The sequence below is a fragment of the Choloepus didactylus genome, chromosome 9 (genome assembly GCF_015220235.1).
Source record: "Choloepus didactylus isolate mChoDid1 chromosome 9, mChoDid1.pri, whole genome shotgun sequence".
Lineage (NCBI taxonomy): Eukaryota > Metazoa > Chordata > Mammalia > Pilosa > Megalonychidae > Choloepus > Choloepus didactylus.
The window spans coordinates 82,119,448-82,138,684 of record NC_051315.1 but is presented as its reverse complement, the minus strand read 5'-3'; the positions used below and the strand labels follow the sequence as shown (position 1 = coordinate 82,138,684).

Genomic DNA, 19,237 nt, shown 5'->3' with positions numbered 1-19,237 from the left:
CTTTCTCAATGACATTTACTCAGAGCTAAAGGAAAAGCAGCAGTCTTTATTCTGACCTCACTACCAAAAGAATTAAGGGTCTAACCATATACAGGACAGAAGCAAACAAAGAATCAACCAGACCTTCCTAAGAAAGGAAGCTCTGCACATTTACAACTACATGGTTAGTTGCAAAATGGCATTGGCTATTCTAATACATTCACCTAGTTATGAAAACAAAAAGGAGATTAAGGATTTTAAATTATGAAACCTATAAAGTAAAGGAAAAGAAAAGCATGCATTAAACAACAGTGCATCTTTGGGAACGCCTTAATACTCGTGTTTAAGAAAAAATTTTTTAGAATAATAAAATTTTAGAAGCTTCCTCAAGCAATTATCCACTAAAATAAAGTCCATTAAACTATGTAAACAAAGGGAAAGATGTTTATACATTTACAGTAGTGGTTCATGAATTAGTTGAGACCTGATCAAACAAAAATAGCTAAGATGTTCCAAAAAAAGATACTGATAATGCAAATTAAGAAGGTAAAACTACGTTGTCATTTAAAAAGAATTTTTAAAGGAAATAGCTAAATCACAGTGGGTTAGTTCACCTAAGTTGATTGAAATCAACAATCTTATATTAGTATTGGAAGTATTTTTCTGGGTCAAATGTTTCGAGCTTTTCTAATGTTGAAAGCATTACTGAATTTAAAATCAAATGCACCATAATTCTTATATATCTCTAAATATATTCTAAAAGTATTCATGAAGAACTGAAAGTCATACTCTACATAACCAATCAACTTATAAGGCAGACCACAACTAAAAGATATTTTAAGTCACAATTAAAATGTTTACTAACAATTGTTGACTTAAATTTGAATATAATGCTGCTAATTTCCAAAAGTTCTGTAGGCTACAGCAGTTAATTTCATATATTTACATTAAGAAACATATATACAAGTGGCCTCCCCACATGCACATACTTTTCTTTTCCTTGATTATACATACCACACACTTAACTTTTAAGGCTAGATAAAAATCAGTTTTTAAAGTCCATCAGCTTGATGAGGTATAGCACCATGCAATAAGGTTCCCCAAGGTAAGTCTTTGTAAGAAATAAAACATTCAATAGTGAACTACATCATATAAGCCTGATTAAGAAATGTTCATTTTCCTCTACAAATCGTTTTTCAAAAAAGGATTTTCAAAAAAAAACACTTTATATTGTCAATCATCATGCTAAAAGGCATAGAAACATAAAATTATAGCCCTACACTTAAGTCTCTAGATGACAGAGATATATAAATAGATTAGATAGATATTAAAAATGAGTTCTTTTTAAACAACATGATGAAAATGTCCCCCCAGTTTAGAAACTAAAACTGCTTACCGACTCCTGTTTCCATTGTTTTTTCCACTGATTTAACTGACACTTCAGTATTCAATTCATATCAAAGGGAGAGACAAACATTCGTTGTGACAGGGAGAACACACATAAGTACAAACAAATATTTTGCACAGAGATAAGAAGGGAAAATAGGTCAGTGTCCTGTGGTCTAGGTGGAAACGATCTCAACTTCCAACGAGAACGGTGTTAAATGATTAAACCAGGCGGGTCCCCCATGCAGAGCCCACTGAGCAGTGCACCTGTATACTCAAAGGAACTGGGCAGTACCATGGGAAGAATTAGAGACAAATTTACTGCTTCCAAGGCACTTAGGTCTGGTTTGGAAAGAAGCACTTAAAGCAATCCAATAAATAAAACGGTGCTCACACGGGAAGATGATTCACCTCAAAATGAAGAATGTAAGGAAAAAAAACATGTTTAGAGGTGGACCTAGGCTCATGGCATAGGAGGATCTGAGAACGACTGCTGAAGACGTGAAACTTGGCCTTGACCTTGCAGGATGAGTAGGTAGTGGTTAAAGTGGAAAAGAGAATTCCAAGCAAGAAGTACAAAGCATGTTCAGAAGACAGCGACTAGGCAGAAGAGCAGCAGCAGATGGCTGGTACAGGGTCCTGGAGGGCAGGGAAGCTGGGGTGAGAGGTAAGCAAGGCTAGACCGGGCACTAGAGCTATGGAGCTTACAGTTGTTGGCATGGTAGGTGTGGGTGGGGGGAGAGCAGGGGGGAGAGTTACACAGCCTAGCATATAATATGTGTATGCTGCAGTCACTACTAATGCTATTACAGCAAGACAGCAACAAGTGGTGATAGACAAACAGAAAACAAAATTGAGGACAAGCATTGTATACAGACAATAGGGAGCCACCAAAAAAAATGTTGAGCAGGGATAGAGACAACACAAGTTTTAAAGGAGGTTTAATCAGGGGAGAGCCTTATTTCGTCAACAGAGTGACTAGAAGCATGAAACAGGGCTGCTCTGTGCAGCTGTTCAATCTGTGCCCTGTATAAAAGATGGCCAGGAAGGGAGAAAACAGGGACTGAAATCAAGTCAAGCTCCTATGGGAGGAGCCTTTTTCTAATTGCACAGAGGCACTATACAAGCTAGCAGCAGCCTGGGCAGGGAAACCAATTGGGGAACGTATCTAGTAGCTCAGGGATAAGAACTCAGGTGGTACTAAGGGATATGAGACAAGAGGAGAAGTGTAACAGAAAACACAGATGAGTCAACTACAAAAGAGTGCGGGGGGACTAATCTGATTGACGGTGCAAGAGAGATAGAGACAAAGACTAAAGTAAAGTCCCTCTAGTCCAAGCGCATAGGGATTGACTGGTTGGTTCAAAGCCAAGTCAGTTAAAGTTGGAAGTTGTAAAAAAGGATACATATCTAAACATATTTTAAATTAAGCCCTATAAAATATATTTATTTGCCAAACTTACGCTATACCACTGAAGTCTTTCCATAAATGTCCACTGACTGTAGTACTAAGGGATCTTTCTCTTATAAACCATCCTCCAGGTCTAATTTCTTTAAAGAATGGAGAGCCTCTAAGGACTCCAGGGAAGCAACTTATGGTGGACTGCATACTCTTCACAGCTACTCAGTATCTCTTCTCTCCACAGGAGGATTTTACTTCCATGCATGGCTGAAGGCCAAGTGCAGTCAGCATGTGCTTCCCCAGTGCAGCCTCTCCCTCTGCAGCAGCAACCAGCTGATGCTCCCGGGTGCTGGCTCCATCAGACTGGGTCCTGGAGGAACACATGGCAGAGAACCGCCTCCTGAGCCTCAACAACACAGAGTGATTGAAAACGGACGAGTCATTGCTTCTGGCCACCAAGATCTCAGGTTTCACAAATGCACAACTTAACCTCACTACCCTGAACACTGGCAATGTTAACATGTTTAGATTTTTATGATCCCCCAAATACTTTACAGTTATCTCAGCCCCTCCTAACTCGACTGTAGTCATATTTAGAAACTCATCAGATGTTTTCCAAAGCCTTCAGATGAATTTTCATAGAAACAATAAATCTTTTTGCACACATATTTTAAATTATATTAATCTATAACAATAAGTACAGCTGGTATAAACAGGTTTGGGGATAAACACAAATGAAACTGGATAAGCATGCATCTCAGTTGGTGGGATCAGAAACTCAGAACACAATACAAGGTAGCCAACCCTCTGGCCTTGCACATTTAGCATGTTATGGGATCAGTTGATGTATTTTACAGAAGAAAAGAGAGGCATCAACTAATCTATCAGCTCTGGAGGTCACTAATGTACTAGTTTCCATATACCAATTATAATGATGAGTACTATCATAAAACCAGGTTAAAAATCTGATTGGTTTTTCAAAACTACATCCAACTACCCTGTTTATCCTATTCAAAATACATAGTCAGAATTGCTTAAGTAATTTTACAAAGCACAAAAATAACACTTCAAACCCACAAACAAACATAGAGCCAAGAAAACAATGGCACAAGTCATTCCATAAACTGGCTCTTAAAGATAGTAAAACTAAACACCTAAGTTTCTACTAAAAACCAAATTTAAGTTTCATACTTTAAAATCACATGCTTCTGTAAAATGGTCAAAAGAGATAAATGTTCCTCTCAAAGGGAATTTCACACTCTTTAGAAGGGCAAAGATTGCCCAGCAAAATCTGGGTGCTTCTTTTCTAGGTAACCAAGTAGTAAATCTATTCATAACTTACTATATACTTTTAGAAATCTTATATTCATCCTCTTCATGAAAAATATGATTTTTATCTACAAATGATATTGATATATTTTTCAATAGACTACTGAGAAAAATACTATGTGAACACATACATAGCAGAGACTCCAAAACAACCAAACATAGTTTAAATAACCTATCATATACTCACATGTCAACTCTGACCCACCAACACCATGCATGCAAAGCCTTCCTACTCCGCATCAGCTAGGATAACTCTTACCTTTATATAGTGTGGATTGCAAGGAAAAAAAAAGCGCCTCTGGGGAAAAAGACAGTCATGCTCACAAAAACAATTCCTCCCCCATCTCTACTGGGATAACTTCCCCCTCAGTCTTATTTTAACCAATATAGGCTCTTGAAAAGAAATGACCAAAACCAAACTTCAGAAAGAAAAACATTAATTTGATCAAAATGACGTGAACTCAGATATAAATTCTTAGTGCACTTTGCCCTGAACCAACATTCCTACTATGTTGGGTTTGTAAAACTGCAAGCTGATGGCCACAATAAGAGCAACTGCAAGGACAGGAAAATGAAATGGTTTAGTCTTATCATTCAACATAGTTGACTACAGAGTTAATCTGACACAGATTTTATGCCTGGAAAAGCAAATACTCTGCTACAGGAGACTGAGTTATGGATGAGGAGTTGAAAATAGATGAACTTGATTCCAAGGAAAGAAAAGGACACCTTGAAGAACTTGGACTCTTACGGGACCGGAAGGAGAAGGAATGAGTGCAAGGCCAGAAGAGCTCGGGTCACTGAAGCCAAGAGATGAGAGTGAGGATGCGGAGCAGATGGTCAACGGAGTGGATGGGGGGCAGCACAGGGAAGGAGGGAGACGAGAGGGCCGCTGGGCTTAGAATCCATCCTACAACCCCTTCTAGAGACTAGCCACCTCTGTCGTCCTTCCTCCACACCAAGGTTTCTGAAACGGCCTGCCTTTGGGTGTTGTCTCCTTACTCCACTCCCATCACTCAGCACAGGCCATTGAAACAACCTCAAATAAATTGTCACCCACCTGCTGCCCACTGTGCTTCCTCTTCCTCAAAACCCTCTCCTGCTGCAGTTTCCGTGTGGCCATTTCCTCCCTGTTGTCCTCTCAAACCTTCAGCCACTCCTTATTTTCCTCAGTGGCTTCTCCTTCCTCTAACTTGTCACAAAACAGTGGGCCTCAGAGTTCAACCACCCGCGTTCCTCTCTTCCCACACCACCCTCTGAGAGAGACCTGAACAACACCTATGGCTTCAACCGACATCTAGATGCCGATGGTCCCTGCAACGAGTGTCAGTGGGCCCTTCACTTCAACTGTCTGCTGAACCTCCCTCGCTGCCTGGACACCCACATCCCAAACTGAACCCATCACCTGCAGCCCCAAACTTGCTCCCTCTTGTATCCCGTCTGGGCTCACAGCACCACCATTCTCTCCTTTACACAAGCCAGAAACTTGGGAGTCATCCCAGACTCCAACTTTCCCTCTCCACTCTGATCCAGTCACCATACCCACGCCACAGATGAAAGAGGGGTAGAAAGGTTTTGCAATCATGAACCATTAATCTCATTTTCAATGTCTAATGTAAGGAAATTATCCAAATATGGAAAAGGCTGTATGTACAAAAAAAATGATCATCTGTATTATTTACGATAGCAGAGTAGCAGAAGCTACCCAAATGCCCAATCATGAAGTTATGGATGTTTCAGAAAATTATGGTAGTCAATGGAAATAATCTACAACTATAAAATTTATCATAAAAACTATGCAGCAATATAGTAAATATAGGTACTCTGCAATCATATATAAAAACTTACACATCAAAAAAACAGCTTGGAAAGGAATACATACAAATAACTATAATTGATACTTTAGGGTAGTAGGCTAATGAGCATTTTTTTAAGCTCCATTTTTCCAAACTTTCTGTGACATTCTTAAGACATTCTATAGTATAAAATAGCCAAAAGAGAGTGCTAGTAATCTTGGATTTTCTGAATTGCTTAGTTTCAAGATAAATGGGAAATTTACTATTGAATTCCTGTTTCCCTTCAGCTGCCATGCCACCTCCCTGTGGCATCTGTTGCAATATCCAATACAAACTCCCATAAAATAAAGTTTCCCCCTAATCCTATTATACTTGTAGCCTTCAGCATGAGCTCCTAAAAACTGATTAATTCTTTCAAGAAATCCAACTAGACATATAAACAGCTGCACAACTGGGCTCCCAACATCTGCCATGGTTATTAACTGTTCTAGTAAAAAAAGATCACCATGCACAAGCTGCTGCCAAGAGAGCAAATGTAAAGCTAGAAGCTAAATCACAGAGAAGGTGAAGTCGACTATATATCAAATGTCTGGCAGCTTCTCTGACTGCCAGGTAAGGTAGGGGCATTTTTCCATCCAAGGAGTAGAAACATCATGAAGTATTCCATCCTAGAGTCCCCAAAGTAAAAACACGTCACCTCTAAGACATAAAATGGACAAGTTTTCTTTAACATTTTACCTATACTTTTTTTTTTAATTGGCAACAACTGCTAAGCATTAAGGCTGGGCTGACAGTTTTACCATTATTTCTTCAGCACTCATGCTTTACCCTTGGCAAACCTCAGCTAAAACCATGGTTTACTGTTTATCTTCCTCCATGGTTTGGGTGTTTATGAAATGAACAGGCAATAGCCTTTCCACAGCTGCTGTCCTACTAAAATGTGGTATATATTTTTCAAATGTAAAGAAGTCCTATGATAAATCTTTTGAAAAATCAAATACTAAATCTTAAAATTATCCCCATTGCACAAATCTAGATTTAAATCTAAAACCTCCTTATAGCAAAGAATGAATAATCACAAATATTTATGTTATATTCAAATTAGATATTTATAGTTAGAGATAAAAAACATCCTAAGCTGTGGAACAGAGCCCATTTATTTAAAAACTCTCAAACAGATTTACATCCCAAGGAGCAATCTCTTTGAAATTAGCATTAATTCTCAGGTAAACATAGCTTCCACTAATGTCAGGTAATAGTACTGTAATGCATATGCCTTCTTTGAAATCTGGGCCAGCATTATTTTGAGATACAGGATGTCACTGCCTAAGAATAAATTCTTTTAGATAAAACAAACTTTGCAGGAAAGCACATTTTCCACTCCCAATTATACAATAAGAGGAGCAAGAAAGGAAAGTTCACTGCGCTTTTCATAAAAGTAATTAAAACCATTGGCTTTTGAGGAAATTTTTTGTCAGATTTGGCATGATTTTCTTTGTAAAAATCTACTTTGGTAATTTTCCAGAATTCTGTTCTTTCAGCTTGGAAAATTTTAAAAATGTTGACTTATTCCAAAATGGTAGCCACACAGATAACCCTAAGCAAAATAGGGAAAGGGGAAAAATTTAACTTGAGCAGTCCCTCAATCTTCACTTCCTTTCACCCTCCAATCTAGTAGGATTTCTCGTGAGTTTAGGAGACCACAGACCCCACAGTTCATAAGAAAGGAAATAAGTAAGCAAGTAAATAAATAAAATCTAGGTGTGAATAAATAAAAGGTAACTTAGTTTAGATTTTTGAGGGTGAAAAGTTACAATTAAAAACATGAAGAAATGAGAGCATCGTTGTTTCTGCATGATAGCAAGTAAAAAAGAAAGAGGGATTTAAAGGAGTGAATATTTAGGGGGAGGGGGTGTAATAGGAGAATAGAAGAGTGGAGTAACAGATGAGCAGAGGCTCAGGGAGGGAACTCAAGAAGAAACAAAAAGGGAAAATGATGACAGGAAAATAAGCATTGCAAGAAAAAGGGTTTCTGAACGAACAATGTTCTCATCTTAGGACTTTTCAGATGCTTCTGCTCAGAACACTTTTAAATTCCTTCGCACTTCTACAACTGAAAGCACAAAGAGGAAAGTACCCAGCCTGAGAGCACAATTACAGGGAACAGACCCCACGTTTCCCACCCTCCTTCTGCCCTTCCTTAGGGAACCACTGGGGCAACTGCCAGCCTGATCTTTCTTTTTTATGTGGTTTTATTATATTACTAGTAGTAGAAAAGTAACATAACCAAATGATAAGAATTTAGAAAATAAAGTAGTAAAAGTGACCCCAATCCACTGCCCTAACATTTAGTTAACATTTTAGTTTATTTCTTGGCCATTTTTCTTCCTACATATTTTTCAAAGGAGTGGCTGGAGTCCTGTATCAAATCATAAATTATGTTCACTGCTTAGATTCGAACAGATTTCAGAATCCTGGGGGGAGGGAGGAACCCCAGTGGTCCATTTTCAGGAAAGACTGAGTAGTACCAACCATCAGTTACCCCGAGTGCTTGCTCTGTACCTGACACTATTCTAAGGATTACACATGTGCTAACTCATTTAACCCTCACAACAACTAAAGAAGGCGGCTCTATTGTTATTTGTGTCTCACTGACAAGAAAACTGAAGCTTAGATGGACTGAAAGATCGAGCAACACAGAGCAACTAAGCAGAGGGGTCAAGTCTGAAAACCAATACTCACTCCAGAGCCCATAGCCATTGTACCACACTGCCTCTCATGGAGGGTAGGACTCACCTCACTGCGGGAGAAAATCCAGTACAAAGCCAGAAAAGAGCAGCAATTCTTGGTGGAACGGGGTGTGTGGAACTCAGACTAGACCCAGTCCACCTTCCCCCCGAAACCCATCTCGCACCCACCCCATTGTCACACCTTAGCCCTGTGTGTTTGGAAAGAGTGAGACAAGGGAAGAGCTCTTTTCCTGTTCCCAGAAAGGACAGAGGTCTTCTCCTTCACCTCGGAGCAAGGACCCAGTCATTAGTGCAAAGCCCAAGAGGAAATTTTGTTGAACAGGACACTAACATGTCCAGCAGATGCCAGTACTCAGTAGAAATGGCAGTGGCAGTACTCAAAAGGGTCGAATGGCTCCATTAGCGCCACAACACCGAGGCACTTCTCTTCACTGTGGTGGAAGGGGGAATACTGAGCAAAACTAAATGTTTTTGTGTCTTGATATTTGATAATTTAAACACAATTAAATAGCACTATTATGATGATTTGCTAAGAAGTAATAAAAATTTGATTTAAGTCATTGATTACAAAAATTTCCATTAATCTGCCACAAAGAATTATACTACCTAAGGTTTTAGACCACATTTTTCACTACCTAGAAGGCTCTTCCATTGTCCTCTTCCCCTGACAACAACTCATCCTTCAGGTTTCCAGGTGAATGTCCATTTCCTCAGACCTGTACACCCAATCTAAATTCCCCTCTCCCCACCTTTCTTATTCTCCAAGTCCCCTCTTCTTTTCCTTATAGCATTTATCACAATTCATAAACATATATTTGTCCAGGTTGATTTCTGTAATCTCTCTCCCCTCACAATGCCACGAGAGCAGAAACCACATCTGCTCTGTTCACCATAAAAGACTCAATGCAGCACATACTAGGCACCCAAACATTTGTTGAATGAAAATATGAATGCATTAAATAACTAAAAGTCATCACCTCCCTTACCTCTAAAAGCATTTTATATAAATTTAAAATTAAAAAGGATTGTGACATTTCCAATTCAGGTTAAGTTATTTCATGCTCTATTAGAAAAGCCACATGACTTCAGGCTCCCATATCAAAAACAGGCTTAGATGTGAACTTGATCAATCAAGAATCATTTACAACATCAATAGCATTCTCGCACACCAGCAATACCAATCAGAAATGTATTAATTCCATTCAAAAAGACTGCAGAAACCATAAAGCACCTCGGCACAGTAACAAAAGCTGTGAAAGAGTTTTAAACAGAAAGTTATAAAATTTCACTGAAGAAAATAAAGATCTAAGTAAATAGAGAAATGTATCAGGGTGCAGATGGGAAGCTATGAAACCATAAAGCTGTCAATTCTCACTAACCTTTTACATAAATTCAATGCAACTCCAATAAAACAAAATTAAAAGAACAAGCCACAAGTTTGGAGAATATATGTACAAGTTAACCTGTGTGGAAAGACAGCAAAGAATGGGATACGCGTACGATGCATCAACTGTATCCAGGACATTTTATGAGGAAAAAAAAAAATCCTGACAGAAATATGGAACATGGCAATTTGTGAAAATGCCAATAATTTAACTTATGTGAGTGGTCGTTATGCTACTTTCCATACTTCATTGTCTGTTTCAAATATTTCCTTTCTTTTTTTTTTTTTTAACTTATGAAACAGTAAGTGCTACAAGTTCAGAAGAGCACGAGTATCATAAGTCTAAGGAAAACGCAACCGAGAAGGTGGGAACAGAGCTGGGTAGTGAAGGATGTATAAATGTGAAGGATGGAGTGGGGTTTCCCCTGTGAAGGAATGATCCAGGAGAGCAAATGAAGTAAAAAAGAAAAAGATAACTTTGGAAGTGAACTGAGTGTGGCTCATATAGAATACATATTCCCATAGAAAGCCAGGTGGCGATGGATCTGGAAATGGTACAATGAAGTGGTTACAGCAGTGTTAGCTACAAAATGATTCCTTCCCCCAGCACCAAAAAAAGTGGTACAATGGTCATGTAAGTTAGGACACCTGAATACTACAGCTCCATCTTAGAGATTCAGCGTATAGTCACAAATAAAAGCTACGTGAAGACTTTCTGCAAAGACCTCAATTTCTAAAAGTGCCTATATCTTGGGAGAGTATAAATTCCATCCCAGTTTGTTCTTCCCCACCTTGTTCAAAGTATAAGCCAGCTCTTCAATGGTGCCCGCACTATTTCATCTGCGTACATCAGACGCCAAGCTCCAACTGAATGCCAGCACAGTACTTACTGCTCATCAACAGACTGAAGATCAGAGGAGCTCCCTGAAAACTCCCAGACAGCAAGAAAGCCATGATCAGGAGCAGGTAAGAAATAACACGAGCCTGCTGGGGAGATCCTCAGCCCCTCACTAGCAGGCTCTCCCTCATCTGGGGAGTGACTGCAGGAAAGGACAGCCAAGCCCAGGACCCAGAAAAGGAGAAAGTGAGAAGCAGTTCAACCAATCCTCCCAGCTCTGGACTAGCCAAGGACACTCACAGGAACCCTGACTCCGGGTGGCAAAGGAAGCAAGCCAGGCAGAGGGGAGGCTCTGGGGTGGAGTCTCCCTCTGACTCAGTGAAACCCCAGGCAATTTGCCCCAGGCCAGCCTTAAAAATGCCCCAAGCTTCAAACTACTCACCCTTCTGACAGCACCATCAGAGAGCAGTGTGCTGTTCTGGAAAGCACAGGGTCTTCTGGGCTTGATTTCTACCAGCCCTGAGCCTCTGAACAAATAACTCAATTTCCTCATCTATACATATCTCCTACTGAAGGATAGTGATGAGGCTTAAATGAAAGTACCCAAAACAGGCCAGATACAATGCAAGCACCCAATACTTCATAAAGAGTAGCATGAATATCATATATCAAAATATTAATGATTCATTCTTTTGGGGCATGGCATTTATTGTACACAAGAGCCTTTAAAATGCAAATAAGCCAAAGTCTATTTAACAGCCTTAGTGGGGTTGAATTGACAGCCATGTTGAACAAAAGATGAGGAAGGCATGCATGGCAGGCGTGGAGAGAAGAGAGGAGGAAGACACCAAGGACTTGCCAAACATCAGCTCCGAACATGCTATTAAAAACCTTCCATGTTCTCAATGTCCAAAACCACATCCTCCATTCTCTATTCAGGCAGAGAATTCACCAGGATGATGCTTCCTAACATCCCAAATGATCCAACCCTCAAAGTCAGATGTTCAGAGACCTGAACCCCTTCACGTCGTCAGAGGCTGGAGGAAATGGAACCAAGAGCACAGAAGAAGCCGACACCTGTATTCGGTTTCCTTCCACCTTCTGGCTCTTGTCTTGGCAGCATGGGTGGCCTTGGTTGTCACAGCTGTCACAGTCATTTTCCTCATTTCACTGACATCCACTCTCTGGACACACAGTTCTGCCCCACTAGGGCCTTTAAGGCACAATGGATTTCCCTTACTGCTTTTAAAGATGTCTAATGCATTGTATTCAGACTGTGTGCTGAATAAAATATGAATGACATATGAAGAATGTACTGACAACTAAAAAGACACCTACAAAAGGTTATGAGTGTGATGCTGCTGAGCATCCTTCTTCCTCTTCCCCCATGTTGCTTCTCAGCTAGTAAACTGGAAGATGCTCACCTGTTACACCCCAGCAGACCTCAAGCCTGCCACCCCTCCAGAGGCTAACAATTAAAATATCCAGTGAAGAATGCAAAATGTTCTTATTGCATTATTTTTTCTGTAAACCTACAACTGCTCTAATAAAAAAGAAATGAAAAGAAAAAATAATACAGTGGAGGATAATTTAATAGTATAAGGAAACAAAAGCCACCACCAACTGCATACGTCACAAATGCTGTCTCCCGTCTGGTGTCCTGGCTTGAAATAAGTAAACAAGTAAGGACAGAGTTTTCAGTTTTCAAAGTCTTATTTCAGATGCAAAACAAAAACAAAAACAAATATATATATATATATATAGACTTTTCCATTTGCCCACAAGCACTCTGAGAATTCCATAAACAATTCATGACGCCACGCACTAACATCCATTCAGCTCCTGCACTTGGTGGCTACCCTTAGGTCAAAGCCACTGCCTCCTGCCCGGCACACACTCCAGCCATCCCAAGGCCAGACACCACTTCTATTCCCTGTTCACACTGACATCCAAACTAGTCTACTTCCCCGTGGGGAAAAGATGAGCACAAAAATCATGTGGAATGTTTTCCCACAGAGCTCAGAAATGTGATGATCTCAGAGGATATTATAAAGAAAGACCCTTGACACTTTCCTAAGGAAGAATGTCCTCTGTAAAAGCTACTGCCAGGACAAAAAGCATGTGCTGGGAAAATCTAAGGCCTGCTGCTGTGTATGTTTCCAATTTTGATGTCCCACTTCCTCTTTATAATCACATTCCTTCCCTCCTTATTTCTTTTCTAAAAGGACAGGCAGTGGCTCTCAGTTAAGAAGCAAAGTGCAGTGCTCTATTATAAGCTGCAAGATAAAAAGGGCTTAAAATAGATTTCAAAAAATACAAAATGTTTGCGTATTATATAAGATCTCCATTTCACTTTTAAATGTTGCAAAAGAATTTATTTTTAAATGTTGGCAAGCTAGCTTCTTAAAAATAAAGTTTCATTCACTAAGAGCTTATTCACAACCAGTACATGGTGTAACATGTTTTTTAACAATACAGTTTCAAGAGCTCTGATGTCACTTATCCGGCTTTCCAAACCAGATGAATTCTAATCCCCGTTACACCACGTACTGATTGTGTGACCTTGGATAAATCACTTAACTGCTGTGACTAAGGGATCTCGTATCTGAAAAGATGAAGCGCCTCTGGTCTGCCTATCTCACAGTGGCTTCTGAAGGGATCAATTATGATCACATACGCAAAAGTGATTTGACATCTGCAAAGGACTAATCAAAAAGATTAATTGAACTGCTATCATTTCTATTATTAAAAGATATATCATACAGTGTGCTACTTAAAGAGTATGGACTTTGAAATCAGCTGGACTGGAATTAAAATCTCACCTCTACCACTTATTAGTTACCTACTCAAGTACAGTGTAAGAAGCAAGTTACTTAACCTCTCTAGGCCTCAGTTGCAACTGTAAAATGGAGATAATACCTACCTTATCAAGATGTTGTGAGGATTAAGAGAGCAATGTATATAAAACCCTTTGCACATAGTAAGCACTTTACTAAATGATACCTGTAAACACTGTTAGGCTATTTAACTAAAATCCAAAAGTTCAGCTATTGAAAAGAGTAGGGGGGCGGGGCGGGGAGAGAAGACTATCACCCAAAAGGTGGACAAATACCAAAAATCACGGATGCTGTACTCCAAGGATCCCTTCTTAGCCAAATAACCACCCCACCCCCAACCAAGTTTCCCTACTTAAGTGTAGACTCCTTCCCCACAGATGTCAGAAGCTCCTCACTGCTTTGCGTATCTGTGCAGCAATCAGGGGTCCATCTTTAACTCCAGGCTTCACAAAGTGATGATTCATTCCATGAAGGGGGCACAGACTGTTGCCAGCTTTATCAAACTGGGCATGTGGGGACGACAGCCAGAAGCCAGAACACCAGCGATTTAAGAGGCTTCTCCATGAGTGTCTCCAGTAGCAGTAATGTACTTATGCTTTGCATTTTGTTAATGTATATTCCAATGAGTACTTGGGAGGAATCCAATTATGTTGTTTTTTACAAAACAATTCACAACATAGACGAAAAGTCCAAAATGGGAAAGTCACCGTCTGTTAGCTGCCCGTGGCCCAAAGTTTGCCAAGCGGTGTGTTAGTTATAATGATAAACAGCTTGATGGTTGGACAACATCCCACTTCAACTTCACATCATAATGGCTCCTGAGGACAAGTCCCACACTGATTTTCATCCTGGCCTGAAAATCTGACCACATTCCCTGTGAAAAAAGGCAAACCCTCAGCAGTGGCATGTACAGCTCTTTTCCATTACCTCTTAGTGGGCAGGAAACTTTTTTTTTTTCCCAGAAGTAAGCTCTTGATTCGCCTTCTTAAGTTAAAATGCTTTCAAATGCGTTCATTTTAAAGTGAATGGCCAAAGGGTGGTTTAATAGTGGACACTCAGGTTTGTCAAAGAGGCAGAACTAATCTGTTTCCCAACTCTGTCTGCAGGGTGTCCTAAATTATCACTACAGTAATTCTAACCTTCAGTACTACTTTGGGATCCTTCCACCAGTGTCCCATAGGCACAAACCATGAATGCCTGCAAATGTCAGCCTCCTCCCCAACAGTTTTGCCTGGAAAACTCCATTCAAAAAACACTCATCATTCAATCCCTCAGGGCTCCCAAGTTCAGCCAGTCCTCTTGGGTTTCTTGATTCAAATCTAGGAAAGGGTCCCTTAACAAATGCCAGACATATGATATTTAATTCTACCTCCCCCTAAAAAAATCCCATTCACCATAATGGTAAGTGGTTTCTTTCTTATTCCAGATGATCCATACAGGGAGAATGAAAGCACATGGAACACTTGAAAATCCCTGGCTCCTCAACTCTTAAAACCCAAAGGTTTGTGAGTGTGGTATGTTTTCTGGGAAAGACCGTAAAAGGGTTTTTCAACTCAGCATTATACAATCTAATTCATTGTTTTTAGCAGTGTCTAATTTTCTGGTGGTTTCCCCCCAAACATTCCTGGAAAATTATTATGCTATACCATGTTACAACGGAGAAAATTATTTTAAGTGAAAATTGATTCCATAAAATTTGCCTTCTACCTTTTGAGCCAGTCTGCACTGGCTACACACAGCATCCACAGGAACACATACACACAAATACATTTGATTCATAGCAAAACAAAAAACAAAAAAAACCTTCTTTCATGAAAACCAACAAGATCTGATTTCAGAAAACTTAACATTGGTAGCTCTTAGAACTCAAGAAAGCACACAACTTGTTGCAGCAATAAACGCTCGGCCGCGGCCTGAACAAAACACTGCAAATAAGCTCCTGAAACCCAGAGAGCCCTTGGACAAAAATGCTGTGCGTTTATAATCAACTCTCCAGTGCGCTCTCACCACCCCCTCCCCAGCCCTCTAGCTGGCCCCAGCACCCTCAGGGCTCCCGTCCGTAATCCGGTTTCCATTCCAGCCCCGCCCCGCCCCTCCCCTCCCTCTCCGGGACGGTGAATCAGTCCCATCCCGGGCAGGAAACGAGACCCAGGGCAGCCCCGCCGCTGCGGCTGAACAAAGGAGGAGACCGCAGCTGCACGCGCAGCGAGCCCCATCAGGTTTTCTGCCCTTTCTCCTTGCCGCCGCCGGGGCACACCGCACCTGAAACGCACTTCCCAGGACATCCCTTTGTTCTCTCTCTTCTTTCCTTCCCCCGAGGAGGGCACACCAAATCCTTTCACAGAACTAGGGAGCCAGGAAATAACTGTGGGCGAGGAGGATGACGGGGTGTGGGTAAACAGAGCAAAATCTGGATTTCACTTTGCCCACAGGTTCTAGGGGGACAGGGCAAAGTAAGAGCAACTTACTTTACAAACCCTTCCTTTTTCCCACCCTCCCCGCAAAGTATCTGAGGAGTCACCACCACGCTCCACGACCTCTGGCGTGTGCGGGTTCTGGCCGCAACGTCGCCGCGCCTCGAGAAGAGCCGCAGACTGGGTTGACCCGCGCCCCATGGGACGCGGCGGAGACACGGAGACCGGGGCACAAAGGCGCGGGGCGTCCGCTCTACTGCTCCTCGCGGACCGTGGCCGGACCCAGCGGGAAGGACAGGGGACAGGGAAAGCGCTCGCGCTACCTTGCAGGGCGCCGCACCGCGTCCTCGTCGTCCTCCCTCTCCTAATGCTCCGGGACCTGGGCCCAACCCGAGGCTGCAGAGCTGCCGTCGCTGCCCCGGCGATGCTCCCGCCAGCGGCTGCTTGGAGGTAGCTGTCCCGCGGCTGCCGGCTGTTTGCGCGCCCCGCGCGGCGACACCAGCTCCTCGCGCCGCGGCTGGGGATCCGCTGTGCGCCCGGCTGCACAGAGCTCAGCAGCGGCGGTAGGCGCTGAGCCACTCCCCTCTCCCGAGTAGGCAGAGGGGCCGGGCCGAGGGGCGGGGGCGGCGACCTTGCAGCCTGGGATTCTCACTCCTCCGCGCCGGCAGGACCGGGAGCCACCGCCTCCTCCCGAGCTTACTCACCTCCGGCCGCCCGGTGCCGGCTTCACAGCGCCCCCAGGTGAGCGCCGACGGCAGCTAGAAGAGGCGGGCAAGGAATGAAAAAGAGAGGGAAGGAGAAGGGTCGATCCCAGTCGGCATGGAACGCAGGGTCGGTCTATCATTTTTCCTCCTGAATTCACTAGCATCCAATGAGAAATATAGCAGTTGGGGGTGAGGAGAGCGGGGCCGTGTGGGCTCTGAATATTAGAAAACAGCCTAGAAGCGAATGTGCAAGGAGTAAGTATGTTCTCAAATTTTCCTCCTCCCCTACATAAAAAGTTTGGATACCAAGAATTTCATAACATATTAATTTAACTGAAAAAGAAAAAAGAATAGTGAATGGCAAAATGTGCCTTTACGTCCAAGATTTTTAATATCTATTAACTCGTTTAATCTGACATTATGCAGAATAGACACTGGTCAATTCTCTGTGTTATAGATAAATAAGAGTTTAAAAGAAATTTTAAATACACATGTATGTCTGAATATAGAGTATTAGCTAACCTCATGTGATGATCAATGGTGGAATGTTAATGTGTATATTCTTGAGACATGTTTGAGGGGCAAGAGAATCAGGACATCCACCTTTTCACTTCAGCCATGCTCTTGCCTTATTGTAGAGTTTAGAACAAGCCAATTGACCCAGGTCCTGGTTTCCTCATCACCCAGGAGGGAAGGCTGCCCATCCAAACTTACTCACTGGGGAGAGGTGAGGATTACTTGGCTAGGGTGTTAAAAGCACTGTAGACACAGTAATTATTACTCATGGTTCTAACTACTTTATCCTATAATGAAATAAATTGCCATAAATGGGGCCAAGACCTGTATCTGGAAATGTCACTAAAATGAGGTGAGCCAAAGAATTCACACCATATATGGTAACTCTGTCCCTGCAGGAATAAGAACCACAAGCACTGGGGTTTGTCAGATGCCACTAGTGGAGTTTAGAAAGGTGGCACTTCCCCAGACTGGATCTGCTTGGAAGTGCACCATTGTTGCATCAATGCAGATCTGCAGAAGGCCTGATAATAGTCTAAGCTAATACACATCAGGTGCCAGTTGCCATTCTTTTACTTGTTTAATCCTCACAAAAACCTATCAGGTAAGTTACTTTCATTATGCCTGTTTACAGGTAAGAAAAGCCAAGAAAAGGGAACTCTTCCATCCAATAAGTAGCTGGTTTTAAGACACCTCCACAAATTCCTTGACACTCCTCCCATCAAGAAGTGGAGTCTAATTACCCTCCTGTGGAATATGAGCTGAACTCAGTGACTCAATTCTAAGGAATTGAATGCAGCTGAAATGATGCTATGTTAACTTCTGATCCTAGGTCACAAAAGGAGATACAGACTCCCCTGGGCTCTCTCTCAGGACATTCACCCCTTGGAACCCAGCTGCCATGCTGGGAGGAAGCTGAGGCCACATAGAAGGGCATGTGTAGGTGCGCTGGTTGATGGCACCAGCTAGGGACCCAGCCAACAGCCAGCATCAACATGTGAGTTAGTGAGCCTTTAAGATGACTCCAGCCCCAGCCACTGACTGATCATACCACATGAGAGACCCAGAGAGAAAGCAGCTTAGCTGAGCTGAGTCAGTCCCCGGAATCATGAGAGATAACAATAATAATAGATTGGCATCAGAGTGGATGTTACATAGCAATAGACACTTCAAACAGTGGCAGAGCTGGGATTTGAAACCAGGCAGACTGACTCCACTATCTCCACCACAAACTGCCAAGCACACTACCTCTGACTTTAATAACCTAGCATGGTGAAAACCCTGGAGAACCCAGCCTTCACAACAGACAACATATGGACCTGACGTGATCTGGCTACATGTTTTCAACTCACTTCTCTATTTTGCCCATCTGCTTTTAGGTTCCAAAGTGACTGGTTATGGCAGTTTGCAGTAATGGAGCATCTGACCTCTGCTGTCAGTCCAGCTTTACAAAAATTGCAGAGATTCAGATGGCAGGTTCACAAAGACAAAATGTAAATAAATAGTTTGAAGAGTTGTTCCGGTTTGCTAATGCTGCCATTTTACAAAATACCAGAAATGGATTGGCTTTTATAAAGGGAGTTTATTTGGTTACAAAGTTACAATCTTCAGGCCATAAAGTGTCCAAGGTCAACAATAGGGTACTTTGACTGAAGGATGGCCATTGGCATCCAGAAAACCTCTGTTAGCTAAGAAGGCATGTGGCTGGCATCTGCTTGCTCACAAGTTGCACTTAAAAATGACATTCTCCAAAATGTTGCTCTTGGGATGTTTTGTCCTCTCTAAGCTGCAGCTCCTCTTCAAAATGTCACTCTCAGTTCCTCTCCAAAATGTCACTCATAGCTGCTCTGCTTCTGGGCCTGTGTGGCTCTTTTTAAAGTACCCCAGTGATCCAATAAAGAT

The 19,237-nt window shown here is 41.8% G+C and overlaps 1 protein-coding gene across 3 annotated transcripts in view; it reads right to left on the bottom strand.

Annotated features, from left to right (window-relative positions):
• The window catches only part of MYO1B (myosin IB), a 183,766-nt gene extending 167,076 nt beyond the window's left edge, over positions 1-16,690 (bottom strand). For 2 of the 3 annotated variants that reach the window (XM_037849105.1, XM_037849107.1), the window contains exon 1: positions 16,439-16,690. The gene's annotated coding sequence lies outside the window, so the exon portion shown is untranslated. Of the gene's footprint in view, positions 1-14,053; positions 14,576-16,438 lie in introns of all 3 variants that reach the window. The other variant, XM_037849106.1, reaches the window with a different exon arrangement.
• Positions 16,691-19,237: the final 2,547 nt, after the last annotated feature.